We start from the raw sequence: 17,606 nt of genomic DNA, 5'->3' as shown, positions 1-17,606 counted from the left end.
AGAGGTTCGAGAGAGTGATGCAGAGGCTCGGGAGAGTTATGCAGAGGCCTCAAGAGAGGGATTCAGAGGCTTAAGAGAGTGATGCAGAGGCTGAAGAGTGTGTTGCAGAGACTCAAGAGAGGGATGCAGAGGCTCAAGAGGGTGATGAATAGGCTCAAGAGAGGGATGCAGAGGCTCAAGAGAGGGATGCAGAGGCTCAAGTGAGTGATGCAGAGGCTCAAGAGAGTGATGCAGGGGATCAAGAGAAGAAAGCAGACGCTTACGAGAGTGATGCAGGAGTTCAAGAGAGGGATGCAGAGGCTCAGGAGAGTGATGCAGAGGCTGAAGAGAGGGATGCAGAGGCTTTAGAGAGGGATCCAGAGGCTAAGGAGAATGATCAATAGGCTCAAGAGAATGCTGCAGAGGCTGAAGAGAGTGATGCTGAGGCTCCAGAGAGAGATTCAGAGGCTCCAGAGAGTGATGTAGAGGCTTAAGAGAGGGATGCAGAGGTTCAAGAGAATGATGCAGAGGCTTAAGAGAGGGGGTAGGGACGCAGAGGCTCAAGAGAATGATGCAGAGGCTCAAGAAAGGGATGCTGAGGCTCCAGAGAGGAATGCAGAGGCTTAAGAGAGTGATGCAGAGGCTGAAGAGAGATATTGCTAAATTCGATGATTTTTAGTACGAAACAAAATGCAAGAAAACTTGCTTAGAGTGCAATATTATGCGAAATTTTGAGATTTGAAGGATAAATCACATATCGTGATACTACATGAAATAGTATCGAAATATTGGTAAAAAGCGAATTAATTTACGTAATATTAAAGTACATGAAAAACGTGAAAAAAGTCACTATTATACCAAATTTAAGGATTTTAACTTAGAATCATAAAGCGAGGTTTCGTATTATTTAGATCCAAGAAAAGACATATGACTATTTGTTTCCAATACAAATGATAAAAATCAATGTGTTTTCATTAGAATTAGCTAAAATGTTCCTGATTTTCTGTTTATATTACCGATGGAAGATGTACACGTAAAACCGCTCTAATCCTGCTGAAACATCGATAGATGCAATAAAAACAGAACTTCTCCTCTTTTCAATATCTTACTCAGTATTTTAACGAGAAACAAATAGTTGATTGAAAATGAAGTATTTAAGGATAATTTCTAATAAATTATGTGTTTGCATCATTTTTATCGTATATATAATGAATTAATAACAATAAACGGAATATTCACACAAACGTGGAAAAACGGTAAAATCTTGACTAATTCGATGATATTTTGTTTAAATCACATAAAGGAAAAGGGGATGATAAACGTGAAAATATTGCTAAATTCGATGATTTTTCGCACGAAACAAAACGCAAGAAAACTAGCTTAAAATGCAATATTATGCGAAAATCTGAGATTTGAAGGCTAAATCACATATCGTGATACAACATGAAATAGTATCGAAATATTGGTAAAAAAATGAATATATTTACGTAATATCAAACTAAATGATAAATGTGAAAAAGTCGCTATTATACCAAATTTGAGGATTTTAACTTCGAATCATATAGCGATAAAAATCAATGTGTTTCCATTAGAATTAACTAAAATGTTCATGATTTTCCGTTTAAATTACCGATGGAAGATTTACACGTATAACCGCTCTATTCCGGCTGAAACGTCGATATATGCAATAAAAACCGAACTTCTCCCCTTTTCTATACCTAAATCAGTATTTTAACGAGAAACAAATAGTTGATTGAAAATGAGGTATATAATGTTAATTTCTAATCAATTATGTGTTTGCATGATTTTTGTCATATATTTAATGAATTAATACTAATAAACTGAAAATTTACAAAAATGTGGAAAAAGGGCAAAATATTGCCTAATTCGATGATATTTTGATTAAATCACATAAAGGAAAAGGGGATGATTAACGTCAAAATATTGCTAAATTCGATGATTTTTAGTTCGAAACAAAATGGAAGAAAACTTGCTTTAAATGCAATATTATGCGACATTCTGATATTTGAAAGCCAAATCACATATCGTGATACTACATGAAATAGTATCGAAATATTGGTAAATATGAATATATTTACGTAATATCAAACTACATGAAAAACGTGAAAAAAGTCACTATTATACCAAATTTGAGGATTTTAACTTCGAATCATAAAGCGAGGTTTCGTATTATTTAGATCCAAGAAAAGACATATGACAATGTTGTTTCCAATACAAATGATAAAAATCAATGTGTTTTCATTAGAATTAATTAAAATGGTCCTGATTTTCCGTTTATATTATCGATGGAAGATGTACACGTAAAACCGCTCTATTCCGGCTGAAAAGTCAATATGTGCAATAAAAAGCGAACTTCTCCCCTTTTGAATATCTTACTCAGTATTTTAACGAGAAACAAATAGATGATTGAAAATGAAGTATTTAAGGTTATTATCTAATCAATTATGTGTTTGCATCTTTTATTTGTATATTTAATGAATTAATAACAATAAACTAAAAAATTCACAAAAACGTGGAAAAACGGCAAAATATTGCCTAATTCGAAGATATTTTGATTAAATCACATAAAGGAAAAGGGGATGATAAACGTCAAAATATTGCTAAATTCGATGATCTTTAGTACGAAACAAAATGCAAGAAAACTTGTTTAAAATGCAATATTATGCGAAATTCTGATATTTGAAGGCCAAATCACATATCGTGATACTACATGAAATAGTATCGAAATATTGGTAAAAATGAATATATTTACGTAATATCAAACTACATGAAAAACGTGAAAAAAGTCACTATTATACCAAATTTGAGGATTTTACCTTCAAGTCATAAACCGAGGTTTCGTATTATATAGATCCTTGAAAAGACATATAAAAATGTGTTTCCAATACAAATGATAAAAATCAATGTGTTTTCATTAGAATTAACTAAAATGTTCCTGATTTTCCGTTTATATTACCAATGGAAGATGTACACGTAAAACCGCTCTATTCCGGCTGAAAAGTCGATATATGCAATAAAAAACGAACTTCTCCCCTTTTTAATATCTTACTCAGTATTTTAACGAGAAACAAATAGTTGATTGAAAATGAAGTATTTAAGGTTAATTTCTAATCAATTATGTGTTTGCATCATTTTTATCGTATATTTAATGAATTAATAACAATAAACGGAAAATTCACAAAAAAGTGGAAAAACGGTAAAATATTGCTTAATTCGATGATATTTTGTTTAAATCACATAAAGGAAAAGGGGATGATAAACGTCAAAATATTGCTAAATTCGATGATTTTTCGTACGAAACAAAACGCAAGAAAACTTGCTTAAAATGGAATATTATGCGAAATTCGGAGATTTGAAGGCTAAATCACATATCGTGATACTACGTAAATAGTATCGTAATATTGGTAAAGAAATGAATATATTTACGTAATATCAAACTAAATGATAAACGTGAAAAAATGTCACTTTTATACCAAATTTGAGGATTTTAACTTAGAATCATAAAGCGAGGTTTCGTATTATTTAGATCCAAGAAAAGACATATGACAATATTGTTTCCAATACAAATGATAAAAATCAATGTGATTTCATTAGAATTAACATTTTTATATGGTTTTCTATATGTCTCTATATGTCTTTCTTTCTTATCATCCTCTTTTCCTTTATGTGATTTAAACAAAATATCATCGAATAAGGCAATATTTTGCCGTTTTTCCACGTTTTTGTGAATTTTCAGTTTATTGGTATTAATTCATTATATATACGATTAAAATGATGTAAACACATACTTGAATGGAAATTAACATTAAATCCTTTATTTTCAATCAAATATTTGTTTCTCATTAAAATACTGAGTAAGATATTGAAAAGGGGAAAAGTTCTGTTTTTATTGCATATATCGACGTTTCAGCCGGATTAGAGCCGTTTTACGTGTACATCTTCCATTGGTAATATAAACGGAAAATCAGGAACATTTTAGTTAATTCTAATGAAAACACATTGATTTTTATCATTTGTATTGGAAACACATTTTTATATGTCTTTTCAAGGATCTATATAATACGAAACCTCGGTTTATGACTTGAAGTGAAAATCCTCAAATTTGGTAATATAGCGATTTTTTTAACATTTTTAATGTAGTGTGACTTTTCGTAAATATATTCGTTTTACCAATATTTCGATACTACTACATGTTTTCTCACGATATGTGATTTGGCCTTCATCAGAATATCGCAAATTTTGCATTTTTAAGCAAGTTTTCTTGCATTTTGTTTTGTACTAAAAATCATCGAATTTAGCAATATTTTGACATTTATAAAAATATAAACAAAATATCATCAAATTAGGCATTATTTTGCCGTTTTTCCACGTTTTTGTGAATTTTTAGTTTATTGTTATTAATTCATTATATATACGATTAAAATGATGCATACACATAATTGATTAGAAAATAACCTTAAGTACTTCATTTTCCATCAACTGTTTGTTTCTCGTTAAAATACTGAGTAAGACATTGAAAAAGGGGGAAAATTCTGTTTTTATTGCATATATCGACGTTTCAGCCGGATTAGAGCGGTTTTACGTGTACATCTTCCATCGGTAATATAAACGGAAAATCAGGAACATTTTAGTTAATTCTAATGAAAACTAATTGATTTTTATCATTTGTATTGGAAACAACATTGTCATATGTCTTTTCTTGGATCTAAAAATTACGAAACCTCGCTTTATGATTTGAAGTTAAAATCCTCAAATTTGGTAAAATAGTGACATTTTTCACGTTTTTCATGTAGTGTGTTTTTCCGTAAATATATTCGTTTTTACCAATTTTTCGATACTATTTCGTGTAGTATCACGATATGTGATTTGGCCTTCATATATGAGAATTTCGCATAATATTGCATTATAAGCAAGTTTTCTTGCATTTTGTTTCGTACTAAAAATCATCGAATTTAGCAATATTTTGACTTTTATCATCCCCTTTTCCTTTATGTGATATAAACAAAATATAATCGAATTAGACAATATTTTGCCGTTTTCCCACGTTTTTGTTCCACAATTCGACCCTTGAGCCACATCTTGGAGGCAAATTCTGGCTCTCAGCACGTAATCGAAGTTTGAAATTGCGACTTTTTATACCGAAAATACGCCAATTACTGTGAACTACGATGGGTCATATTTTGCCCAAACTCTCCCTGCAGTTTTCAAAATATCCCAACCATCCCAAATTCGACTCTCGAACCATATTTTGGAGGCAAATTTTGGCTCTCAGCACGTATTCGCAGTTTGAAATTACGACTTTTTATACCGAATATATGCCTATTACTGACAGCGGCGATGTTTCACATTTTGCCTAAACCCCACTGCAGTTTTCAAAATATCCCAAAAAATCCAAAATTTGACGCTTGAGCCGTATTTTGAAGCCAAATTCTTGCTCTCTGCACGTATTCGCACTGTGAAATTACGACTTTTTATACCGAAAATATGCCAATTACTGAGAGCAACGATGGATCATATTTTGCCCAAACACTCTCTGCAGTTTTCAAAATATCCCAAACATCTCAAATTCGACCCTTGAGCCATATTTTGGAGCCAAATTCTGGCGTTCTGCACGTATTCGCAGTTTGAAATTACGACTTTAATACCGAAAATATGTCAATTACTGAGAGCTGCGATAGGTCACATTTTGCTCATACCCCCTCCCCCCTGCAGTTTTTAAAATATCCTAAACATCCCAAATTCGACGCTTGAGTCATATTTTGGAGCCAAATTTGGGCTCTCTGCACGTATTCGCAGTTTGAAATTACGTCTTTTTATACCGAAAATATGCCAATTAATTAGAGCGGCGATGGGTCACATTTTGACCAAACCCCCCCCCCCCCTCTGCAGTTTTCAAAATATCGCAAACATCCCAAAATCGAAGCTTGAGCCATATTTTGGAGCCAAATTATGGCTCTCTGCACGTATTAGCAGTTTGAAATTACGTCATTTTATACTGAAATAATGCCAATTACTGTGAACAGTGAAGGGTCACATTTTGCCCAAAACCCCCTGCAGTTTTCAAAATATCCCAAACATCCCAAGTTCCTCCCTTGAGCCATGTTTTGGATCCAAATTCTGGCTCTCTGCACGTATTCGCAGTTTTAAATTAGGACTTTTTATACCGGAAATATGCCAATTACTGAGAGCGGCGATGGATCACATTTTGCCCAAACCCTCCCTACATTTTTCACAATATCCCAAACATCCCAAATTCGACCCTCGAACTATATTTTGGAGCCAAATTCGGGCTCTCTGCACGTATTCGCGGTTTGAAATTACGTCATTTTATACCGAAAATATGCCAATTACTGAGATCGGCGAAGAGTCACAAATTGCCTAAACCCCCCACACCAAGAGTGTGTGAAGTGGGCGATTACCCTCGTTGTGTCAACAACTCAATAGTCTCTCCTCTAAGTTACAATACAATGCTGTTTTCTCAAACAGGCCCATGTGCCTTTTAGAGAAAACGGAAATTTAATGGCAAACATTTTCATACTAACCCCAAGTCAATCGAATATGAATTGGATTTTATATGTTGTTTTTTAGATCGGCCGGCTATTTACGACGCGGGCGCGGAACCCATTGGCCGAGTTGGCCGTATATTTACGGTCTGGTTGCATCAAAGTGTTTCAAAATAGTGTGTATGATATTGATTAGGAGAGATTTTCTGTTGTTATTGCATATTTCGACATTTCAGCCGAATTAAAGCGGTTTTACGAGTACACGAAAATTCAGGAACATTTTAGGTAATTCTAAAGAAAACACATTGATTTTTATCATTTGAATTGGAAACAACGTTTTCATATGCCTTTTTAATGATCAAAATAATACGCAACCTCCCTCTATGAATTTATGTAAAAATCCTTGAATTTGGTATTGTAGTGACTTTTTTCACGTTTTTCATGTAGAGTGATTTTAGGTAAAAATGTCCCAATTTACTAATATTTTGGTAATACTTCATGTTGTCCCACTATATGTGATTTGGCCTACAAATCTCAGAATTTCACATAATATTGCGTTTTTAAGCAAGTTTTCTTGCATTGTGCTTTGTACATAAAATCATCGAGTTTTGCAAAACTTTGAGGTTTTTCACCGTTGTTTTCTTTATAAAATTTCATCCAAATATCAACGATTTAGGCAATATTTTGCCGTTTTTTCCGCGTTTTCAAGCCTTTTCGGTTTATTGCCATTAACTCAATAAATTTACGTTAAATATGATGCAAACACGTAATTAATTGCAAATTAAAATCAAATACTTCATTTTAAATCAACTATCTGTACCTCGTTAAAATAGTGAGTAAGATATTGATTAGGAGAGAATTTCAGTTTTTATTGCATATTTCAACGTTACAGCCAGATTAGAGCAGTTTTACGAATTCAGAAATAAACGGAAATTCAGGAACATTTTAGGTAATTCTAAAGTAAACACATTGATTTTTATCATTTGAATTGAAAACATCGTTTTCATATGCCTTTTTAATTATCAAAATAATACGCAACCTCTATGATTTGAGGTAAAAATCCTCGAATTTGGTAATATAGTGACTTTTTTCACGTTTTTCAAGTAGGGTGATTTTAGGTAAAAATGTTCGAACTTACTGAAACAATTGAAGATACTACTTCATCTTGTCTCTATTTGTGATTTGGCCTACAAATCTGAGAGTTTCACATAATATTGCGTTTTTAAGCAAGTTTTCTTGCATTGTGCCTTGTACATAAAATCATCGAATTTAGCAATATTTTGAGGTTTTTCATCGTTGTTTTCTTTATGAGATTTCATCCAAATATCAACAATTTAGGTCATATTTGGTCGTTTTTCCACGTTTTCAAACATTTTCGGTTTATTGTCATTAATTCATTAAATTTACGATAAATATGATGCAAACACGTAATGAATTGCAAATTACCCTTAAATATTTGATTTTCAATCAACTATTTGTACCTCGTTAAAATAGTGAGTAAGATATTGATTAGGAGAGATTTTGTGTTTTTATTGTATATTTCGACGTTTCAGCCGGATTAAAGCGGTTTTACGAGTACCTCTTCTTTCGGTAATATAAACGGAAATTCAGGAACATTTTTGGTAATTCTAAAGAAAGCTCATTGATTTTTATCATTTGAATTGGAAACAATGTTTCCATATGCCTTTTTAATGATCAAAAAAATTCGCAACCTCGCTCTATGATTTGATGTAAAAATCCTCAAATTTGGTATTATAGTCACTTTTTTCACGTTTCCACGTAGAGTGAATATAGGTAAAAATGTTCGAATTTATTAATAGTTTGATACTACTTCATTTTGTCTCTCTATTTGTGATTTGGACTACAAATATAAGAGTTTCACATAATATTGCGTTTTTAAGCAAGTATTCTTGCATTGTGCTTTGTATATAAAATCATCGAATTTACCTATACTTTGAGGTTTTTCATCGTTGTTTCCTTTATAAGATTTCATCCATACATCAACGATTTTGACAATATTTGGCCGTTTTTCCGAGTTTTCAATAATTTTATTTTTTTTTTGTCATTAATTATATAAATTTACGACTTATATGATTCAAACACGTAAATAGTTGCAAATTAACCTTAAATACAAGATTTTCAATCAACTATTTGTACCTTGTTAAAATAGTGAGTTAGGTATTGATTAGGAGTGAAATTCTGTTTTATTGCATAATATCCCAAACATCCAAAATTCCATATATTGTAGCCAAATTCTGGTTCTCTGCACGTATTCGCAGTTTGAAATTAGGACTTTTATTCCGAATATATGCCAATTACTGAAAGCAGCGATGGATCACATTTTGCCCAAACCCTCCCTGCAGTTTTCAAAATATCCCAAACATCCCAATTTCGACGCTTGAGCCATATTTAGGAGCCAAATTCTGGCTCTCTGCAAATATTTGCTGTTTGAAATTACGACTTTAATACCGAAAATATGTCAATTACTGAGAGCAGCGATAGGTCACATTTTGCCCAATTCCTCCCTGCAGTTTTTAAAATACCAGAAACATCCCAAACTCGACGCTTGAGCCATATTTTGGAGCCAAATTCGGGTTCTCTGTACGTATTTGCAGTTTGAAATTACGTCTTTTTTTACCGAAAATATGTCAATTACTTAGAGCGGCGATGGTTCACATTTAACCCCCCCCCCCTTAAGTTTTCAAAATATCCCAAACATCCCAAATTCGACGCTTGAGCCTTATTTTGGAGCCAAATTCTGGCTCTCTGCATGTAATCGCAGTTTGAAACTACGACTTTTTATACCGAAAAAATGCAAATTATTGAAAGCGGCAATGAATCACATTTTGCCCAAACCCTCCCTGCAGTTTTCAAAATATCCTAAACATCCCAAATTCGACGCTTGAACCATATTTAGAAGCCAAATTTTGGCTCTCTGCACGTGTTCGCAGTTTGAAATTACGACATTTTATAACGAAAATACGCCAATTACTGAGAGCAGCGATGGATCACATTTTGCCCAAACTCTCCCTGCAGTTTTCAAAAGATCCAAAACTTCCCAAATCCGACCCTTGAGCTATAATTTGGAGCCAAATTCTTGCTCTCTGCACGTATTCGCAGTTTGAAATTACGAAGTTTTATACTGAAAATATGCTAATTACTGAGAGCGGCGATGGGTCACATTTGGCACGAACCCCCTCTGCAGTTTTCAAAATATCCCGAACGTCCCAAATTCGACGCTTGAGCTATATTTTGGAGCCAAATTCTGGCTTTCTTCACGTATTCGCAGTTTGAAATTACGACTTTTTATACCGAAAATATGCCAAGTACTGAAAGTAGCGATAGATCACATTTAGCGCAAACCCTCCTTGCAGTTTTCAAAATATCACAAACATCCCAAATTCGACGCTTGAGCCATATTTTGGAGTCAAATTCTCGCTCTTTGCAAGTATTCGCAGTTTGAAATTACGACTTTTTATACCAAAGTACGGGAATTACTGAGAGCGGCGATGGGTCACATTTTGGCCAACCCCCCCCCCCCTGCAGTTTACAAAATATCCAAAACATCCCAAATGCGACCCTTGACCCATATTTTGGAGCCAAATTTTTTCTTTCTGATCGTATTCGCAGTTTGAAATTACGACTTTTTATACCGAAATAATGCCAATTACTGAGAGCAGCGATGGATCACAATTTGCCCAAACCCTCCTTGCAGTTTTAAAAATATCCCAAACATCCCAAATTCGACCCTTGAACCATGATTTGGAATATGATTCCAATTACTGAAAGCCAATTGGCATATAAATATGCCAATTACTGAAAGCAGCGATAGATCACATTTTGCCCAAACCCTCCCTGAAATTTTCAAAATATCCCAAAAATCCCAAATTGGACGCTTGAGCCATATTTTGGAGCCAAATTCTGGCTCTCTGCAAATATCTGCTGTTTGAAATTACGACTTTAATACCGAAAATATGCCAATTACTGAGAGCAGCGATAGGTCACATTTTGCCCAAACCCCCCCTGCAGTTTTTAAAATACCCGAAACATCCCAAATTCGACGCATGAGCCATATTTTGGAGCCAAATTCGGGTTGTCTGTACATATTCGCAGTTTGAATTTACGTCATTTTTACCGAAATAATGTCAATTACTTAGAGCGGCGATGGTTCACATTTTGCCCAAACCCCCCACCCCCCTTAAGTTTTCAAAATATCGCAAACATCCCCAATTCGACGCTTGAGCCATAATTTATAGCCAAATTATTGCTCTCTGCACGCATTACCAGTTTGAAATTTCGGCTTTTTATGCCGAAATAATGCCAATTACTGTGAGCAGCGAAGGGTCACGTTTTAACCAAAACCCCTTTCAGCTTTCAATATATCCCAAACATCCCAAATTCGACGATTGAGCCTTATTTTAGAGCCAAATTCTAGCTCTCTGCACGTATTCGCAGTTTTAAATTACGAATTTTATTCAAAAAATATGCAAATTACTGAAAGCAGCGATAGATCACATTTTGCCCAAACCCTCCCAACAGTTTTCAAAATATCCCAAACATCCCAAATTGGACGCTTGAGCCACATTTTGGAGTCAAATTATGGCTCTCTGCAAATATTTGCTGTTTGAATTTACGACTTTAATACCGAGAATATGTCAATTACTGAGAGCAGCGATAGGTCACATTTTGGCCAAACCCCCCCTGCAGTTTTTAAAATACCCGAAACATCCCAAATTCGGCGCTTGAACCATATTTTGGAGCCAAATTCGGGTTCTCTGTACGTATTCGCAGTTTGAAATTACATCTTTTTTTACCGAAAATATGCCAATTACTGAGAACGGCGATGGATCACATTTTGCCCAAACCCTCCCTGCAGTTTCCAAAATATCCCAAACATCCCAAATTCGAATCTTGAGCAATATTGTGGAGCCAAATTCTGGCTCTCTGCACATATTCGCAGTTTGAAATTACGACTTTAATACCGAAAATAATTCAATTACTGAGAGCTGCGATATGTCACATTTTGCCCCTTCCCCCTGCAGTTTTCAAAATAATCGCAAACATCCCAAATTCGACGCTTGAGCCATATTTCGGAGCAAAATTATGGCTCTCTGCACGTATTAGCAGTTTGAAATTTTGAATTTTTATGCCGAAATAATGACAATTACTTTGAGCGGCGAAGGGTCACATTTTAACCAAAACCCCTACAGTTTTCAAAATATCCCAAACATCCCAAATGCCACCCTTGAGCCATATTTTGGAGCCAAATTCTGGCTTTCTGCACGTATTCGCAGTTTTAAATTAGGACTTTTTATACCGAAAATATGCCAACTACTGAAAGCATCGATGGATCACATTCTGAATAAACCCTCCCTGCAGTTTTCAAAATATCCCAAACATCCCAAATTCGACGCTTGAGCCATATTTTGGAGCCAAATTCTGGCTCTCTGCACGTATTCGCAGTTTGAAATTACGACTTTTTTACCCAACATATGCCAATTACTGAAAGCGGCAATGGATCACATTTTGCCCAAACCCTCCTTGCAGCTTTCAAAATATCCCAAACATCCCAAATTCGACGCTTGAGCCATATTTTGGAGCAAAATTCTGGCTCACTGCTCGTATTCGCAGTTTGATATTACGACTTTTATACCAAAATACGTCAATTACTGCGAACTGCGATAGGTCACATTTTCTCATTATTGTTATAAGACCTCGTTTACTATCTAGCTCCTCCTTTGACCATGTGCTGCTTAGCGGTGGACTGTATGCATTTATTATCATTAGTTTATCATCCTCATGGCAGATCTCTAGTGCTATTATGTGAACTTCTTTTCGATTGGCAGTCATTATTTCGTTCACCTTTAGGTGTTCTTTCACCAGCACAGCAACGCCACCGCCTTTCCTAATTTTTCTCTCCCGTCTCCAAACTGAGTAGCCCTTCTGGAATATGACTTCAATTAAAATAACATCTTCAAGTTTTGTCTCCGTGAGTGCAACAATGTCTGGTGTCTGCAGCTGTATTACATCACTTAACTCCAGTATCTTCGATCTTACTCCATCTATGTTGGTGTATGCAATCTTCAGGAACTTGTTCCCCCTCTTCTTACTTTTCACTCCCCCTCTCTCTAATGATTTTGTTGGTTTGCCTTTATGTACCACTTTATTGGTCTGCCTACCCCTATCACTTTGTAGAAAAAAGAATTGATTTCTTCTTCATTCATGCTTTCATTTAAACATTTTGACTCGGCGAGGTTCAGTTTCAGCTTCTCTCTATCTTCTTTTGAAAGATCTCGTCGTAACAACCACACTTTCCCATCCTCATCACTTTGTAATTTTCTAGCACTCCTTAGTACTTCTTCCATCTCCATGTGTGTGTGTGTGTGTGTGTGTGTGTGTGTGTGTGTGTGTGTGTGTGTGTGTGTGTGTGTGTGTGTGTGTGTGTGTGTGTGTGTGTGTGTGTGTGTGTGTGTGTGTGTGTGAGTGTGTGTGTGTGTGTATGTGTGTGTGTGTGTGTGTGTGTGTGTGTGTGTGTGTGTGTGTGTGTGTGTGTGTGTGTGTGTGTGTGTGTGTGTGTGTGTGTGTGTGTGTGTGTGTGTGTGTGTGTGTGTGTGTGTGTGTGTGTGTGTGTGTGTGTGTGTGTTTGCGTGTGTGTTACCATCTGTGAAGAAAATGTCTGTAACCATTTGTCATTCCATTTTCTTTCTGCCTGCCTGCCTGCCTGCTAAAACTTACCCACTCAATATGCTGTTGAATATCAATCTCCAGTGCTCACTTACCGTTAATTCATTCAATATTAAACAAATGAAGTCATTAAAAAATCTTTAAACATTTCCAGCACCTACATTCTTTTTAACATGAATCACAGTAACTAATATACTCAACTCAGTCACAAATACTTTTCTTATTCCTTCCTAAACACCTCACCGTACATAACCTATCTCAAAAAATTAAGTTTTAATACCAAACTGCCAACCCTCCCTCCCTTCCCCCCCCCCCCACCAACCCAGGATGACCCACGGTAGCTCCTCTGGACCCCGCCCTACCAACAACCTCCCCACAACGGTGCCCGCCATATCCCTACCCCCCATTTCACCCCCAGTGTTACCCCCCCCCCCTCCCCGTCAAACAGATAAAATGGCGCCGATAACGCTATACTTACTCAGCCAAAACGTTCGCCTCATTTGGACATACAACACAAAATATTAATTAATACAAACGTTTAAACATTCACATGTCAGTAAGCTAGCCTAAATTCTCCTATATTCATTCATTCATGACACTGCTTCACTGGACTGCAACCTCATCGAATAACGCTGCCATTTATTTCTAACTGTCATCACAAACTCACAATTTCACATGTCAATCATTGCAATTGTTTATAAATAGACACTAACTAACCCTGCTTGCTCTGAGGTATAAATACAGGTGCCAAATTTTATTCAGAAGGCAACTCCAGCGTGGCCTAGTCGGATAGAACATGTTCTTAATCCGGATAGACCTGCGTTCGAGCCTGTCGCAACGGATGCAACTACAGGGCACAGATAGATTTCTGTGATGTCCTCTCCTGTAGGAGCATCAGTTTCGATAGATTCTCTGGATAGCCGAAGATTGATTGACTGATCCCTTGGAATGTGGGGAAGGGTTGAAATCCGGGGGCCCACGGACGGATACCTGGATCCACTGACCTCGGGCAGGTCTTTCAATTCACCTGGGTTTCAGGTGAGGAGAAGGGAGGCAATTTGGGTCGACACAAATGGCTTCCTGGACCCAGAACTCCATGGATACACGTGTCCGTGTATCCTTGGATACATGTCCGTGTATCACAGACAAGCATAGATAGTCACACGGGTTGATCACACGGATACATTTCCGTGTGATCCGTGAATCCGTGTGATACTTGATTCGAACCTAGGTGGGTGGGGGAGGTGATAAGGGAGGCAGTTTGAGGGGACACAAATAGCTTCCTGGACCCAGAACCCCATGGATAACTATAAACATAAACATAAACAGGTTACGAAATCCCATAAGATAAGATACACGGACATACATAATATACACGGAAATCCCTCGGATCGGATCGGATCGGATCGGATAGGTTCGTGTCACAGGTAACAGGGGCGACGGAAGGGAGGGAGGAAGAGAGGGAGGGTATAATTAAATTTCAATTATCAATTTTATTAATTACAATTAAATCAATTGAAATTAATTTAACTCAATTTAATTGGATTAACATCTAGTTAAATTTAGGATTTAAGTCTTAATTTAAATGAGTTTAAATCTAGGGAGGGAAGGAGGGAGGGAGGATTATTTTCTGTTGTTAGGTCAGCATAGGCCAACATATGCTAACCTAACCAACCTAAAAAAACCTAACTAATATAACCACCCTTTTTTAAACCTTTTTATCCTGCTGGATCGAGCATTAATGTGCATTAAATTATAAAATTTAATTAAATTATTAAATTATTAAATTATTAGCATTAAAGCATGAATGGGATCTATGTGTGTGTACTCACACATAGGTGAGTACACATAAATGGATGGTTTATTCTTCCTTTTCCTTTTAAGTTCCTTCTCGTCTCACAATCGGGGATTCAAGGGTTCGAATCCTGGTCGGACAGGGTTGTAATTGTTGGTAGCGTTTCCTTTCACCCAATGCCGCTATTCACCTAAAAGTAAATAGTGAGTTACTTACATCCTAGGCTCGAGAGAGTGATGCGGAGGCTAAAGAGTGTGATGAAGAGTCTTAAGAGAGTGATGCAGAGGCTTAAAAGAGGGATGCAGAGGCTCAAGAGAGTGATGCAGAGGCTCAGGAGAGTGATGCAGATGCTTAGGAGAATGATGCAGAGGCTCAAGAGAGGGGTGCAGAGGCTGAAGAGAGTGATGCAGATGCTCGAGAGAGTTTTGCAGTGGCTCAAGAGAGTGATGCATAGGCTTACGAGAGTGATGCAGAGGCTCAAGAGAGGGATGCAGAGGCTTAAGAGAGTGATGCAAAGGCTCAAGAGAGGGAGGCAGAGGCTCATGAAAAGGATGCAGGAGTTCAAGAGAGCGATGCTGAGGCTCAAGAAAGGGATGCAGAGGCTTAAGAAAGTGATGCAGAGGCTCAAAATAGGGATGCAGAGGCTCAAGAGAGTAATGCAGAGGCTCAAGAGAGGGATGCAGGGGCCCAAGAGAGTGATGCAGATGCTCAGGAGAGGGATGCAGAGGATGAAGAGAGTGATGCAGAGGCTCAAGAGAGGGAATGAGAGGCTCAAGAGAGGGATGCAGAGGCTTAAGAGAGTGATACAGAGTCTGAAGAGAGTGTTGCAAAGGCTCAAGAGAGTGATGCAGAGACTCAAAAGAGTTATGCAGAGGCTCTAGATAGTGAAGCAGAGGCTTACGAGAGTGATGCAGAGGCTCAAGAGAAGGATGTAGAGGCTCAAGAGAGTGATGCAGTAGCTCAAGAGAGTGATGCAGAGGCTTAAGAGAGTGGTGCAGAGGCTTAAGAGAGGGGATGCAGAGGCTCAAGAGAGTGATGCAGAGCCTGAAGAGAGTGATGCAGAGGCTTAAGAGAGGGATGCAGAGGCTCAAGAGAGGGATGCAAAGGCTCATAAAAGGGGTGCAGAGGCTCATGAGAGGGATGCAGAGGCTCAATAGAGGGATGGAAAGGCTCATAAAAGGGATGCAAAGGCTCATAAGAGGGATGCAGGGGCTCAAGAGAGGGATGCAGAGGCTCACGAGAGGGATGCAGAGACTCTTGAGAGTGATGCAGAGGCTTACGATAGGGATGCAGAGGCTTAAGAGAGTGATGCAAAGGCTAAATAGAGGGATGCAGAGGCTCATGAGAGGGATGCAGAGGCTGAAGAGAGTGATGCAGAGGCTTAAGAGAGGGATGCAGAGACTCTTGAGAGTGATGCAGAGGCTCACGATAGGGATGCAGAGGCTTAAGAGAGTGATGCAAAGGCTCAATAGAGGGATGCAGAGGCCCATGAGAGGGATGCAGAGGCTCACGAGAGGGATGCAGAGACTATTGAGAGTGATGCAGAGGCTCAAGATAGGGATACAGAGGCTTAAGAGAGTGATGCAAAGGCTCAATAGAGGGATGCAGAGGCTCATAAGAGGGATGCAGGGGCTCAAGAGAGGGCTGCAGAGGCTCAAGAGAGGGATGCAGAGACTCTTGAGAGTGATGCAGAGGCTCACGATAGGGATGCAGAGGCTTAAGAGAGTGATGCAAAGGCTCAATAGAGGGATGCAGAGGCTCGTGAGAGGGATGCAGAGGCTGAAGAGAGTGATGCAGAGGCTTAAGAGAGGGATGCAGAGGCTCAGGAGAGAGATGCAAAGGCTCATAAGAGGGATGCAGGGGCTTGCGATAGGTCACATTTTGCTCATACCCCCTCCCCCCTGCAGTTTTTAAAATATCCTAAACATCCCAAATTCGACGCTTGAGTCATATTTTGGAGCCAAATTTGGGCTCTCTGCACGTATTCGCAGTTTGAAATTACGTCTTTTTTTACCGAAAATATGCCAATTAATTAGAGCGGCGATGGGTCACATTTTGACCATACCCCCCCCCTCTGCAGTTTTCAAAATATCGCAAACATCCCAAAATCGAAGCTTGAGCCATATTTTGGAGCCAAATTATGGCTCTCTGCACGTATTAGCAGTTTGAAATTACGTCATTTTATACTGAAATAATGCCAATTACTGTGAACAGTGAAGGGTCACATTTTGCCCAAAACCCCCTGCAGTTTTCAAAATATCCCAAACATCCCAAGTTCCTCCCTTGAGCCATGTTTTGGATCCAAATTCTGGCTCTCTGCACGTATTCGCAGTTTTAAATTAGGACTTTTTATACCGGAAATATGCCAATTACTGAGAGCGGCGATGGATCACATTTTGCCCAAACCCTCCCTACATTTTTTACAATATCCCAAACATCCCAAATTCGACCCTCGAACTATATTTTGGAGCCAAATTCGGGCTCTCTGCACGTATTCGCGGTTTGAAATTACGTCATTTTATACCGAAAATATGCCAATTACTGAGATCGGCGAAGAGTCACAAATTGCCTAAACCCCCCACACCAAGAGTGTGTGAAGTGGGCGATTACCCTCGTTGTGTCAA

This window comes from Procambarus clarkii, chromosome 66, assembly GCF_040958095.1.
Source record: "Procambarus clarkii isolate CNS0578487 chromosome 66, FALCON_Pclarkii_2.0, whole genome shotgun sequence".
In the NCBI taxonomy this organism is placed as follows: domain Eukaryota; kingdom Metazoa; phylum Arthropoda; class Malacostraca; order Decapoda; family Cambaridae; genus Procambarus; species Procambarus clarkii.
The sequence above is the reverse complement of the archived record's forward strand: the minus strand, read 5'-3'. Positions refer to the sequence as shown.